Here is a 14,450-nt window from a genome sequence, read left to right as displayed (position 1 = left end):
ATACAGCCCCTACCATACACACGTTTACAGTCTCTACATTTCTATCCATTTAACAAGAATGTTCTTCCACCAAGGACTTTTGGAAGTTCATTTATTGTAAACTGTCCAGTAGTCATGGAATAATAACCCAGTGCATCCTCCAGAAAAGTGAAACCCTTTGATCCCTTCTATACCAGTGATCAAACTTCTTGGAAAACCTAAGATCCCCTCTTGTCCAACTCCCTAAATATTTCTAATTTATTTTTGATAGTTACATTTTCCATAATTAAGATTATGTGCTTGATAACTATATGACATTCCATGGGGTCCATGGGAATTCCTGGGCTCATCAGAAATCAAGGAGGAGGACCCTAGCTCCAAGGGATGAGTGGAGATTTCACCTGGATGGTTTTTATATTTCTACATTTACACTTGGAAGGAAAGTCAGTTATATTAACAACAAAACTTGGAGATCTTAGAACCTTAACCTCTGTTGGTCTTTGAAGATCCTGCCTGAAGTTCTTAAAATACCAGGGCCAGGTGTGCTGGTGTCTAAGCTAGATGCCCAGGCATCAGGAGAAGGCTACAGTTCAGCACGGAATGAATGCCTATTACATTCAAAGCTTGGTGCTTATTCCTATAGAAAGATTCCATGACCAAAAATGTAGACTTTTTAAAGAACAATAGGCAATTCCTCAACAGAAAGATCCTGCTACATGGATGAAGGAAAGGCATCTAGAAAAAGAAATGATAACAACTGTTAAAATAATTAGATGAAACTGTTATAATTGTTCCCCAAAGTGTGATTCAAAGACCAACAGCTTTAGAAGCACTCTGTAGTAGTTCTTTAAAATGCAGAACCCTGAGCCTTACCCCAGACCTACTGAATCAAAACCTCTGAGAGTGATGCTCAGGAATCCACATGCTATTTTATGCACATTAAAATATAAGAGTAACTATATTCAAGGGATGTTAACTATGAATCTGCACTATATGTGGTAACCTGTATATTATATAGAAAGCAATAGGGAACCAGCACTGGAGTAGAACAAGGTAAAAACTATAGTTAGGAAAATGTTTTCCATATGGTAAACCTGTTATGATGAAAAACAATAAACATTTCATCCTCTGCAAAAACAGACTATCTTATTCTATGGTATCAAGTTTAATTAAACTCAAATATTTAAATGCAAAACAAAATGAGAGGTAGTTTTACAATATTTTCAAAGTTGTTATTCAAAATGGTACTTGAATATTTCCATTAAGTATGTGTCAGTCTAATTTATGAAACTAGAAAACAAGTCCTGGCCACTGTACATAAATCAGGATTTAAAGTCTAACTAATGTACAAACGTCTTTAAAACATCTCAGCTGTGTAAAGTTGACATTTTTATCTAGAATTAATGATTCCCTGGCTATTGAAGTAGGAAGCTGTCTCCTCAAATGCCCTTTGGCTCAGTTCCACCAGGACTCATACGCTCTCCATGCTGACCCGAAGATGGACCCCAGTGTGCAGTCCATCACTCAGAACACAGTGATGCTCCACCCTCACAAGGCTTCCTGCTGCTTCTCAGACCTGCTGCCTGAGCTAAGTGTCTCCACCTCACCCTGTTATTTATCTGGTGCCTTGAAAACAAATTACTTGATTTCTGTCACTGAGCATCTTTATTAAAACAGTTGTTTATAGCAACTCTAATCAAGGACCCAAAATACTGAACAATAAAAATTCTCTGATAAATTTTAAGTAGTCATAAGCAGTTTTAAAACATAGGCACGTTATAAGGTGTTAAATCAAATTTTGATGAACTATTATATTTGACACACGGAAGCAGCAAGGAAATCTCCCACAAAAGAAAGAATGCTTCAGTAATTTGAACAATTACCTTTAGTGAATCCAGTTTGAAAATTTCTGATTTTTAATACCTTTCTTTCTCACATTGACGTTATTGAAACAAAGGAGAGTGAAAGATTATAACATTTAGAGAATAAGGACTGTAATAACATGTAGAGAAATATTTAACAGAAAAGTTCTCCAGGAGACAAAAATCACTTGTCCTTAACCATAACCTACAGGCTTTATTTATATATATCCTTAACAATAACTTTTGATGCAGAGAATGATCTGGAGTCTGATGTCTTAAAAAAAAAAAAAAAAAAAAACTCTCCTTCAGCACTGCTGCTGCTGCTAAGTCGCTTCAGTCATGTCCGACTCTGTGCGACCCCATAGATGGCAGCCCACCAGGCTCCCCCGTCCCTGGGATTCTCCAGGCAAGAACACTGGAGTGGGTTGCCATTTCCTTCTCCAATGCATGAAAGTGAAAAGTGAAAGTGAAGTCGCTCAGTTGTGTCCGACTCTAGCTACCCCATGGACTGCAGCCCACCAGGCTCCTCCATCCATGGGATTTGCCAAGCACAGCACAGTACCATAAATATTCCCACCATGACCAAATTCAGGTTACCACCATGATGTCATTGATGATAGAGATGGGAAGACAGGTACACAGCCTGATCTAGGGAGCTGGCATAACCCAGATCCAGGTTGGCACTGGAGGAAGGCCCCAGGCACTGAAAACAGTGTTGTCTTATGAAGATCTGCTCCCTACTGCCTTGCTCTTGACACTGCAGACCTCACCTGACACCTTACTGATGCTTTGTCCAACTCTTGTCCTCCCAACCCACGTCTTCAGGTATACTTTTCTTTGAAACCCAAACTACCATAACTTTATCACTTAAAAAAAAAAATGTTTACAGAGATGGTGATTTCCCTCCCCTTTCTCATAACACTTAGTGATTTCTTGGAATGCCCTCTGTGCTAAATACTAATTGTCCTAAAACAAATCACATAGAATAAGGCATAATGCCTTTAACTAATTTTTGGCTTGGTTTAGCAACTAACACAACAGCAGGTGGAGACAGTTAAATATTCCTGCATGGGCATTATGTTGGAAATTAAACAATAATTATGAATTTAACAAACAATTTCTGTATTTATTATTCACATATTTATATTTCTTAACATTAAAAATGCCTGATAAAAATATAAAGTGTGTCCTGAAAATATAATTCAAGCACATCAAGTTTCTTATCTTAAAACTGCAATATTAACTGTGTCAGCAAGATATTATACTAATAACAATCTCCACTGCTACCAACAGTGTAGCTTTGGATAAATAGCTTAACCTTGCTGGGGCTCTTTTTCTAAAATAGGAATCATGATATCAATCTCAGAATATTCTTGTAAAAATTAAATAAAGCATCTTCAAAGTGTATAGTGCTGATAATTAACTCTCAAAAATGGAAGCAAATTGTTAGTTTTCTCCACAGTCACTGTCCTGACCTAGCAATCCTTTTATAAAAGTTTCTAGTTATTGCAGGAAAGCCTCTGCATCAGAACACTAAGTATCCTTATGGTTTTTAATATTTCCCATGTGCATGACACCCAGGTCTCAGTCCCCAACACAACCAGAGTCTCAAGTCTAACCTTGCCCAGGTTTTAACTGCCCATGGCTACTGTCTCTAAACCCCTGAGGTGAAGACATAACCCTTTGTAATAAACAACATTAGCAGCCCTTCTGGTTTTTGGAAACAGAAACCAAAATGCATCATTACTGGTAGTTTTTTTAAATTTATTTTTAATTGGAGGATAATTGCATTATAATGTTGTATTGGTTTCTGCCATACAAGAATCAGCCATAAGTATACATATGTCCCCTACTTCTTGAACCTCCCTCCCACCTTCCAATCCCTCCTATCCCTCTAGGTCATCACAGAGTACCTGGCTGAGTTCACTGTGGTATACAGCAACTTCCTTTTAACTATCTATTTTACATATGGTAATTTATATTTTTCAGTGTTACTCTTTCAATTTGTCCTACCCTCTCCTTCCTCCGCTAGCTAACAGAAGTCAAAATACAGAGAATGTTACTCAATTTTTTTATTCTGACTAGTACAGCTTTCACTTGATAACACTATAACATCTACAAGATAGATGTGTATAGAGACAAGTGTAAATAACCTAAGTAAATTAGTGAAAATATTTCAACAGTACATTAAAGAATTAAGTTACTATAATCAAATAAATGTAGAAATCTATAAAAGTAAGACCCTTGAAGTAGGAAATGGCAACCTGCTCCAGGATTCTGGCCTGGAAAATTCCACGGACAGAGGAACCTGGCAGGCTATAGCGCATGGGGTCACAAAAAGTCAGACACGACTGAGCACACACAGCACACACAAGGGTGAACGTATCTGAGTATTTTAAAAGACCATCTCAATAAATGCTAAAATGAACTTAATAAAATTATATACCTATTTGTTATTTTTTTTAATCTTTTAAAATTTATGAATAAAATAGTTCCTTACCAGGAATCATTAAATAGTATTTGATAGTTTAATAGGAACTATTAAATAGTATTAAAAGGCAAAACAAATAGCAAACAGCATATGCATAATTTAACACAAGAGGCATTTTCATCAAACTAGGAGCACAGCCTGGTTCTGTAATAGGGCATTAAAGAGAAATTAAAGATATGCTGGTGGAAATAAAAAGATAAACTAATCATTATCAGCAAATACTTTGTCTCCCACTTTTAGAGAAAATGAAGTCATCAAAGAAGGACTCCGCAGTAAGTCTTTGCAAGACTTACCTGCAGTTTCCCCCACATTTTCCTCTTTCCATTTGGTAGGAGTAGAAGAGGTATCCCTTCATGCTTGTCAAGAGTACAGGAATTATCCTTGCCTAGTTTTCAGTCCCGGAATCACTCTATCATTCCTTTCTGTTACTTTCAATGGCACCTACTTTAAGGCTCTAATCCTCCTGTCATGTTCTCTTTCAAGGTCCCAGTCCACAGGACACTACCCAACCAGCTTTCCTCCTGTTTCAGCAACACTGTCTCTCCTTACCCCACCTCCTTGTACCCTTCTTCACTCATTCCACATCCATTCCTACTGGCCTCTGTTAAACTTGAAACAAACAAACAGCTCCCACCTTAGAATTACCTAACTTCCTTATGCCTACACAAATACCATCATGGCTTGAATGCTCACTTTTTTCATCGCCTAACCTTCTGTTTGGCTTTTTTTTGGCACTTGCTGCTGGTTTCTCTCTAAGAACGCAAACTCCATGATGACAAGGTATTTGTCTGATATACAGGAATCACTCAATAAACACTGGTTGAATGAATGCATCTAACAGGACAAAGTAGTATTTATGGAACTTATCCCAGTTAGGATCTGAAGATACAAGCAAATTCCATGAACAGTGACATATGTACTCCCTTCTTTCTTTTTGTCATTTCATTAGACTTCCATCAAGCCAAGCCTATAGTCATACTCCAGACTTCCCTATGAACAGTGTGTCTTTAAGGTAAAAAAAAAAAAAAAAAAAAAGGTGGCAGTTCTCAGCTGGCATCAGCTAGAGTACTGCAATGAAAAAGTCTCATTTTGAGGTTCCTGAAGGATTGTGGGGACAGTATGTTTCCCATGAGGGGTGAATTTCTCGTCTACTTCACAAGAAGAGAGAGGAGGGGAATGAGGTATGATCCTCACTGATTAACAGGAAGTAGTAAAAGAACCATCAGGGGCTTAGAAGGGATAAGACTGAGAGACTTGATAAAAGGCTATAAGGAAAAAGCACACGATGTCCCTCCTGAAAAGAGTCCAATGCGTAAGAACATCTTTCCATGTCAATACTCAACAAAAAGTCCCCACTGCAACAAAGTTTATTAACATTCTGGTCAATAAGTCTCTTTTCTCAGCCATGCCAGTATTTGCATGATAAATACTTACTGAATAAATTAAGAAATGCAAATGAAATTACTATATAACTAAAATAACTAAGAGAATCAATTAAAAATATTTTAATCTGTCAAATATAGAGTAAGATGCTTAATTTAAAAATTAAAATTAAAAATAGCAGCTTTTACTCAGATCAGCAAAGAAGAGTTAGAAAATGTAATGGAATAAAACTATATTCAAACTACAAGAACAACAAAATAAATATAAATATCCTAACTAGAAAAGGATGGATGCTATATTTTTAGAATTTTACTAAAATAAAATTTGAGCAAATGAAAGGATATAGCATAGTCCCTGTATTGGAAAAAATAATGAATATTTTAAAGATACTGATTATTGTCATGGCGGGTGGGAGGGAGGCTCAAGAGGAAGGAGATATATGTATACTTACAGCTGGTTCACATTGTTGTACCATAGAAACTAACAGAACATTGCAATATAATTATACTCCAATTAAAAAAATTAATTATTCTCTAAACGAATCTACTGAAGCTAAAATAATTCTAGTAGCAATAATTTTGTCTTTATAAAATTATTCTAAACTTTGACACAACAGAAAAGAACCCATAAATAATGGGGGGAGGACTATATCCCTGATAGATATTAAAGCAAATTATAAATCCGCTAAACATAAAACACTGTGGGGACTTCCCTGGCAGTCCAGTGGTTAAGACTCTGCATTTCTATTACAGGGGACCTGGATGGGGAACAAAGAGTCCACATGCTGCGTGGTGCAACACTGTAGTGTTGGCACAATGAAACTAATAAGATAGTCAGAAAAAGGTTGCAATAAGAATAGAATATAAGATAAAGGAGACTGGGAAAAAATTATTTCTTCATACATGAAAATAAATTTCAGAACTAAGTGTTAAAAAAATATTTATGTATGGAAAGGAAAAAATTATGCTATTTACTTTTTGTTAAACATAAATGTTTATATTTACAGCCAAAAAGAGTAAACCTTCTATACATTAAAATTGATATAACCAAACTATAAATCACCAGAGAGGCAGAGACTTTGGTTAGCCATTGCTATATTTCCAGAACTTCAAATAATATCTGGTACATTGTAGATTTATAAGCAATTTACTTTTTTCCAAATGACATCATTTGAGTCTATTCCTTTGGATTAAACTTGGACTTTTTTTTACATTAAACAATGGCTTAAAATATCTACAATTTCTACCAAAAAGTTAGCTGAATTGTGATTTACCTGTTCAAAGAGTCATGTCCAACTGTTTGAGACCCCATGGACTGTAGCCTGCCAGGCTCCTCTGTTCATGGGATTTTCCAGGCAAGAATACGGGATTGGGTTGTCATTTCCTACTCCAGGGTTTTCCCAACCTAAGAATCAAACCTGCATCTTTTGAGTCTTCTGCATCAGCAGGCAAATTCTTTACCATTGCATCACTTGGGAAACCTTGAATTGATATAGGGATTGCATTCAATCTACTGATCAAATTGTAAAGTATTGCCATCTTATCATTAAGTCTTTCAATCAATTATCTAAATAATAGTTTGTAGTTTTCAGAGTATAAATTTTGCTCTTCTTTTGTTAAATACATTCCTAAGTAGTGTATCTTTTTTGATACTATTGTATATAGAATTATTTTCTTACTTTAATTTTTTGATTGTGCATTGCAAGTATATAAAAATACAGTTAATTTTTGTATCTTTATCTTGTGTCCTCTAACCTTGCAGAGCTAATTTATTAGTTCTAATAGTTTTTTAGTGATTTCCTTAAGAATTTCTATGTACTTGATTATACCATCTGCAAATAGAGGTAATTTTACTCTATCCTTTCCAATATGAATGTCTTTTATTTTTTCTCTTGCCCAACTGCCCTAGCTAGAACTTCCAGTACAACATTAAGTAGAAGTGACAATAGTAGATATCCTTGTCTTATTCCCAGTCTTAGAGGAAATGCATTCAATCTTTCACCATTAAGCATGATGTTAGCTGTGAGTTTTTCATACATGTCCTTGAGGAAGTTCCTTTGTATTCCTAATTTGACAAGTGTTCCATGACAGGGTGTAGGTTTCCTTTAATGCTTTTTTCTAAGCTTATTGAGATGATCCTGTAACTTCTGTGTTCATTCGATTGATGTGATACATTACTTGATTTTCATATATTAAATCAATCTTGCACTGCTAGGATAAAACAAACCAATTCTCACATTCACGTAGAATTTTAAAAGACTCAGGATAGCCAAAACAATCTTGAAAAAGGAAGAACAAAGTAGAAAAATTCATTCTCAGTTTGAAAACGTAATACAAAGTAAAGGTAATTAAGAAAGAATGAGGACTTTCCTGATGGTCCAGGGGTTAAGAATTCACCTGCCAAAGCAGGGGACATAGTTCAATCTCTGCTCCGGGAAGAATCCATCTACAGAGGGGATACTAAGCCCATGCACCACAACTACTGAAGCCTGCACACTCTAGAGCCCATGCTCTGCAACAAGAGAAGCCACCACAATGAGATGCCCATGCACTGCAACTAGAGAGCAGCCCCCACTTGCCACAACTAGAGATAGCTTGCATGCAGCAACAAAGACCCAGGGCATCTGAAAATAAATAAATTTTTTGAAAAAGGAGAAAGTATGGTACAGGCACAAATAGAGAGATATAGATCAACTGAATAGACTTGAAAGTCCAGAAATAAACCCATATATCTATGGCAAATTAATTTTCAATAAAGGAGCAAAAAAACATATAATGGAGAAAGAATAGTCTTTTCAACAAATGATGCTGAGACAATATACCTGCAGAAAATTAAGTTGAGTTCTTACTTTGTACAATATATAAAAATTAACTCAAAATGGATCAAAGGCCTAAGTGTAAGAACAAAACTATAAAATGGTTAGAAGAAAACGTAAGGGTAAATCTCCACAACTTTGGTTTTTTACTAATTATGAGACACCAACACTACAAGTGCTTCGATCTTAAACATTCAAAGAAATTGCTGGGAAAAGTAGCAAAATCCTCAAAAAAGAAATGGAGAAAGATAAAAATAGCCAATTCACAAAAGAAGAAATACAAATACCAAATAAATACACACACAAAAAAAATTCCACATCATTGGTTTAGTTCAGTTCAGTCACTCAGTCATGTCTGACTCTTTGGGACTCCGTGAACCGCAGCACACCAGCCCTCCCTGTCCATCACCAACTCCCAGAGTTCACCCAAACTCATGTCCATCAAGTTGGTGATGCCATCCAGCCATCTCATCCTCTGTCGTCCCCTTCTCTTTCTGCCCTCAATCCCTCCCAGCATCAGAGTCTTTTCCAGTGAGTCAACTCTCCGCATCAAGTGGCCAAAGTATTGGAGTTTCAGCTTTAGTTATCAGTCCTTCCAAAGAACACCCAGGACTGATCTCCTTTAGGATGGACTAATTGTACCTCCTTGCAGTCCAAAGGACTCTCAAGAGTCTTCTCCAACACCACAATTCAAAAGCATCAATTCTTCGGCACTCAGCTTTCTTCACAGTCCAACTCTCACATCCATACATGACCACTGGAAAAACCATAGCCTTGACTAGACAGACCTTTGTTGGCAAAGTAATGTCTCTGCTTTTTAATATGCTATCTAGGCTGGTCATAACTTTCCATCATTGGTTACAGAGAAACAAAAGATTAAAACAAAGCTCATTTGCCTATCAAATTATTATGGTGTTGAGAGGGGCAAAACAGTACGTTAGATACAAATTCATATATAGATATAAATATAGATACAAATATACCTGTGTTGTATGTATGTACTTAGTCACTCAGTCATGTCCAACTCTGTGACCCACTGGACTGTAGCCCCCCAGGCTCCTCTGTCCATGGGCATTCTCCGGGCAAGAATACTGGAGTGAGTTGCCATGCCCTCCTCCAGGGGATCTTCCCAATCCAGGGATAGAATAACACACACACCATGCATATTGATAAATGGAATATTGTGTGCCATATCAGTAAACAAAGGATGTCACAGTCATCAGCGATTGGCAGCTACCACCAGAGGGTGAACAGATGAGCCCTGAGGAAACTCAGGATGTGAAAACACAGGATATTCACCCCAGATAGCTGAGGTGCATGTCAAAGAAATGATTTCACTGAGCCCAGATCTTCCCATACATAGAAAAGCCCTAAATTCCTTAAACTTGAGATATCTAGTTTCCTTTTATTAACAGTAGTCTTTGTTCCTTCTACCTTCCCTTTGTTGCAAAATTCCTATGTATCATAGCTCCCCCCTTTCCTTGTTGGAGTAGTTATCTCAGGGATACTTGAAATGCTGTCTCTTGAGCTTGAAATAGCAAAAATTCCCACCAAAAAAATAATAACTCTTGTGGAGCTCTACACCAAGGTCATATGTGTGGGGAGCCCTGTACCAAGGTCACAGAACAAAAATCTCTGGAACTTCCAGCACCATAGAAACTGTTGCCATGAGCCTCAGAATCTAAACCAGCAGTTACCTGACCCTATATATTGGGTAAAATACTCACCCTATTACCCATCTTATAGCAACCTAACCAATCACCAAATGCCAACCTTCCGGTAGGAATTTTTTCTGTCCTCGGGCTATAAAAACTGGCTAATACCCCATGAAAGGGGTCGGTTCTCCCTTGAGCTGGCCTGCTGTTCTAACTGTCTCCCACTCCAATAAATTTTATTCTCCCCTCATTCTGCCTCAAGTTTGGAAATTCTTTTTCATCCCACTCACACACAAAGACAGCGTTCAACTGTTAGGTTGCGTGTGCATGTTTTTTTTTTTTTTTTTTCCAGTCAACAACATGCATATTCAATGTGATCTTGGCAAGGCAGCAGAAAACACTGGCATGAATACGTTCAGTTCACTTGCTCAGTCGTGTCCAACTCTCTGCGACCCCATGGACTGCAGCACGCCAGGCTACCCTGTCCATCAACAACTCCCAGAGCTTACTCAGACTCATCAACATGAGTCGGTAATGCCATCCAACCATCTCATACTCTGTCATTCCCTTCTACTCACAGCTTCAAATTTTCTCAGCATCAGGGTCTTTTTCAGTGAGTCAGTTCTTTGCATCAGCTGGCCAAAGTATTGAAGTTTCAGCTTCAGCATTGTCCTTCCAATGAATATTCAGGACTGATTTCCTTTAGAATAGACTGGTTGGATCTCCTTGCAGTCTAAGAGGCTCTAAAGAGTCTTCTCCAACACCACAGTTCAAAACCATCAATTCTTCTGTGCTCAGCTTTCTTTATAGTCCAACTCTCACATCCATACATGACTACTGGAAAAACCACAGCTTTGACTAGACAGACCTTTGTTGGCAAAGTAATGTCGCTGCTTTTTAATATGCTATCTAGGTTGGTCATAGCTTTTCTTCCAAGGAGCAACGTCTTTTAATTTCAAGTCTGCAGTCACCATCTGCAGTGATTTTGGAATCCCAAGAAATAAAATCTGTTACTCTTTCCACTGTTTCCCCATCTATTTGCCATGAAGTGATGGGACTGGATGCCATGATCTTAGTTTTCTGAATGTTGGACTTTAAGCCAACTTTTTCACTCTCCTCTTTCACTTTCATCAAGAGGATCTTTAGTTCTTCTTCACTTTCTGCCATAAAGGTGGTGTCATCTGCATATCTAGGTTATTGATATTTCTCCAGGCAATCTTGATCACAGCTTGTGCTTCATCCAGTCTGGCATTTCACATGATGTACTCTGCATAAAAGCTAAATAAGCAGGGTGACAATATACAGCCTTGATGTACTCCTTTCCCTATTTGGAACCAGTCTGTTGTTCCATGTCTAGTTCTAACTGTTGCTTCCTGACCTGCATACAGGTTTCTCAGGAGGCAGGTCAGGCATCCCTTTAAGAATTTTCTACAGTTTGTTGTGATCCATAGAAAGGCTTTGGCTTAGTCAATAAAGCAAAAGTATATGTTTTTCTGGAACTCTCTTGCTTTTTTGATGATCCAGCAGATGTTGGCAATTTTATCTCTGGTTCCTCTGCTTTTTCTAAATCCAGCTTGAACATCTGGAAGTTCACCGTTCATGTACTGTTGAAACCTGGCTTGGAGAATTTTGAGCATGATTTTACTAGCATGTGAGATGAGTGCAATTGTACGGTAGTTTGAGCATTCTTTGGCATTGCCCTTCTTCAGGATTGGAATGAAAACTGACCTTTTCCAGTCCTGTGGCCACTGCTGAGTTTTCCAAATTTGCTGGCATATTGAGTGCAGCACTTTCACAGCATCATCTTTTAGGATTTGGAATACCTCAACTGGAATTCCATTACCTCCACTAGCTTTGTTCATAGTGATGGTTCCTAAGTGATGCCCACTTGACTTCCCATTCCAGGATGTCTGGCTTTAGGTAAGTGATCACACCATTATGTTATCTGGGTCATGAAGATCTTTTTTGTATATTTCTTCTGTGTATTCTTGCCACCTCTTTTTAATATCTTCTGCTTCTGTTAGGTCTACCATTTCTGTCCTTTATTGTGCCCATCTTTGCATGAAATGTTCCCTTGGTATCTCTAAGTTTCTTGAAGAGATCTCTAGTCTTTCCCATTATGTTGTTTTCCTCCATTTCTTTGCCTTGATCACTGAGGAAGGCCTTACCTCTCCTTGCTATTCTTTGGAAGAGTGGCATGAAGCGAGATCTTAGTTCCCTGCCCAGGAATTGAACCTGGGTAGCCTGTATGAAAACCAGGAATCCTAGCCACCAAACCAGCAAGGGCTAGCAGCTATAAGCCGTTTTTCCCTATATCTTTGCCCCCAGTGAAAAATGCATTTATCACAGAGGCAGAAACTGTAAATGCAGGTAAAACGTTTATTATTAGAGACACAGCACAACAAGTGGGGGAGCACATAGAAAAACAGTTTGTTTAGTTGAGATAGAGGCAAGGCAGAGACGCACATCTAGCGAAACGGTGTGGGAGACCCCCCTGCTGAGGAGGAGCACAGTAAACAGGCTGTTAGTCATTTCTATAAGGCAGTTTTTCCAGGTCTTTGTCTTCATTAGGCCACTTATCTGGTTTCTTTTACCACATGTGACATAACCTGGGACACTCCCCTGGGGTGCACACACACTCCTCAGTCAAGATGAATCTCAAAGTGAAGGCTTCTGAGAGAAGCAAGACTCATTATAGCCTGGAATTATCCTCTGACTTATTTCGGGGAGACTTTGTGCAAATGTGTAATGTCTCCCTTATCTTGTCACCCTGATTATTTAACTTATATGCAGAGTACATCATGCGAAATGCCGCATGATATCTGCATGCATATCTCAGATATGCAGATGATACCACCCTTATGGCAGAAAGAAGAGCCTCCTGATTAAAGAGGAGAGTGGAAAAAGCTGGCTTAAAACTCAACATTCAGAAAACTAAGATCATGGCATCGGGCCCCATCACTTCATGGAAAATAGATGGGAAAACAATGGAAACAATGATAGACTTTATTTCTTGGGGTTCAAAAATCACTGCAGATGGTAACTGAAGCCATGTATAAAAAGATGCTTGCTCCTTGGATGAAAAGCTATGACCATCCTAGAAAGCATATTAAAAAACAGAGACATTACTTTGCCAACAAAGGTCCATCTAGTCAAAGCTATGATTTTTCCTGTAGTCATGTATGGATGTGAGAGTTGAACCATAAAAAAAGCTGAGTGCCGAGGAATTGATGCTTTTGAACTGTGGTGTTGGAGAAAACTCTTGAGAGTCCCTTGGACTGCAAGGAGATCCAACCATTCAATCCTAAAGGAAATCAGTCCTGAATATTCATTGGAAGGTCTGATGCTGAAGCTGAAGCTCCAATACTTTGGCCACGTGATGCAAAGAACTGACTCATTGGAAAAGACTTTGATGCTGGAAAATTGAAGGCATGAGGAGAAGGGGACAACAGAGGATCAGACGGTTGGATGGCATTGCCGACTCCATGGACATGAGTTTGAGCAAACTCCAGGAGTTGGTGATGGACAGGGAAGCCTGGCATGCTGCAGTCCATGGGGTTGCAAAGAGTCGGACATGGCTGAGCAACTGAGGAACTGAGCTGAACTGAACTCCCTTATCTTTTTTCTCAGAAGGGTCTTTGCCTCTCTTTGTCTTTGCCATGATTATTCCCTTGAGGTGTTAACAAGAGACAAAGACTGGCTATTTACCTTGTTTCTGCAGTTATATCCATTTTCGAGAGCAAATGGGATGCTGCTGCTAAGTCACTTCAGTCGTGTCCGACTCTGTGTGACCCCATAGATGGCAGCCCATGAGGCTGCCCCATCCCTGGGATTCTCCAGGCAAGAACACTGGAGTGGGTTGCCATTTCTTTCTCCAATGCATGAAAGTGAAAAGTGAAAGTGAAGTCACTCAGTCATGTCCGACTCTTAGCGACCCCATGGACTGCGGCCCACCAGGCTCCTCCATCCATGGGATTTTCCAGGCAAGAAGGCTGGTGTAAATTCCTCAACTGGAGTCTACCTATCTCTTGTCTTAGGAATTGCAAAGAGAAAGCTGGCTAATTGTGAATTTCCATCCTGGAGCTCGCCTATCTCTTGACTCAGAAAATGCAAAGAGGTGGCTGGCTGACTATAAATGTCCAACCTGGATCCTGTGTCTATGTCTTAACCTCAGATGGATATTAAATTACTTAAAAAAAAAAATTCCCAGACACACACACACACATAGGCGCAGGAAGGAAGCATACCAAAGGGGTATTAGAAGT

At 38.5% G+C, this 14,450-nt stretch overlaps 1 protein-coding gene across 8 annotated transcripts in view; it reads right to left on the bottom strand.

Moving 5' to 3' along the window:
• DNM3 (dynamin 3) overlaps window positions 1-14,450 on the bottom strand; it is a 646,555-nt gene that overhangs the window by 509,670 nt on the left and 122,435 nt on the right. The window lies entirely within an intron of this gene.

This window comes from Bos indicus, chromosome 16, assembly GCF_029378745.1.
Source record: "Bos indicus isolate NIAB-ARS_2022 breed Sahiwal x Tharparkar chromosome 16, NIAB-ARS_B.indTharparkar_mat_pri_1.0, whole genome shotgun sequence".
NCBI lineage: Eukaryota > Metazoa > Chordata > Mammalia > Artiodactyla > Bovidae > Bos > Bos indicus.
This window is presented reverse-complemented; position numbering and strand designations above follow the sequence as displayed.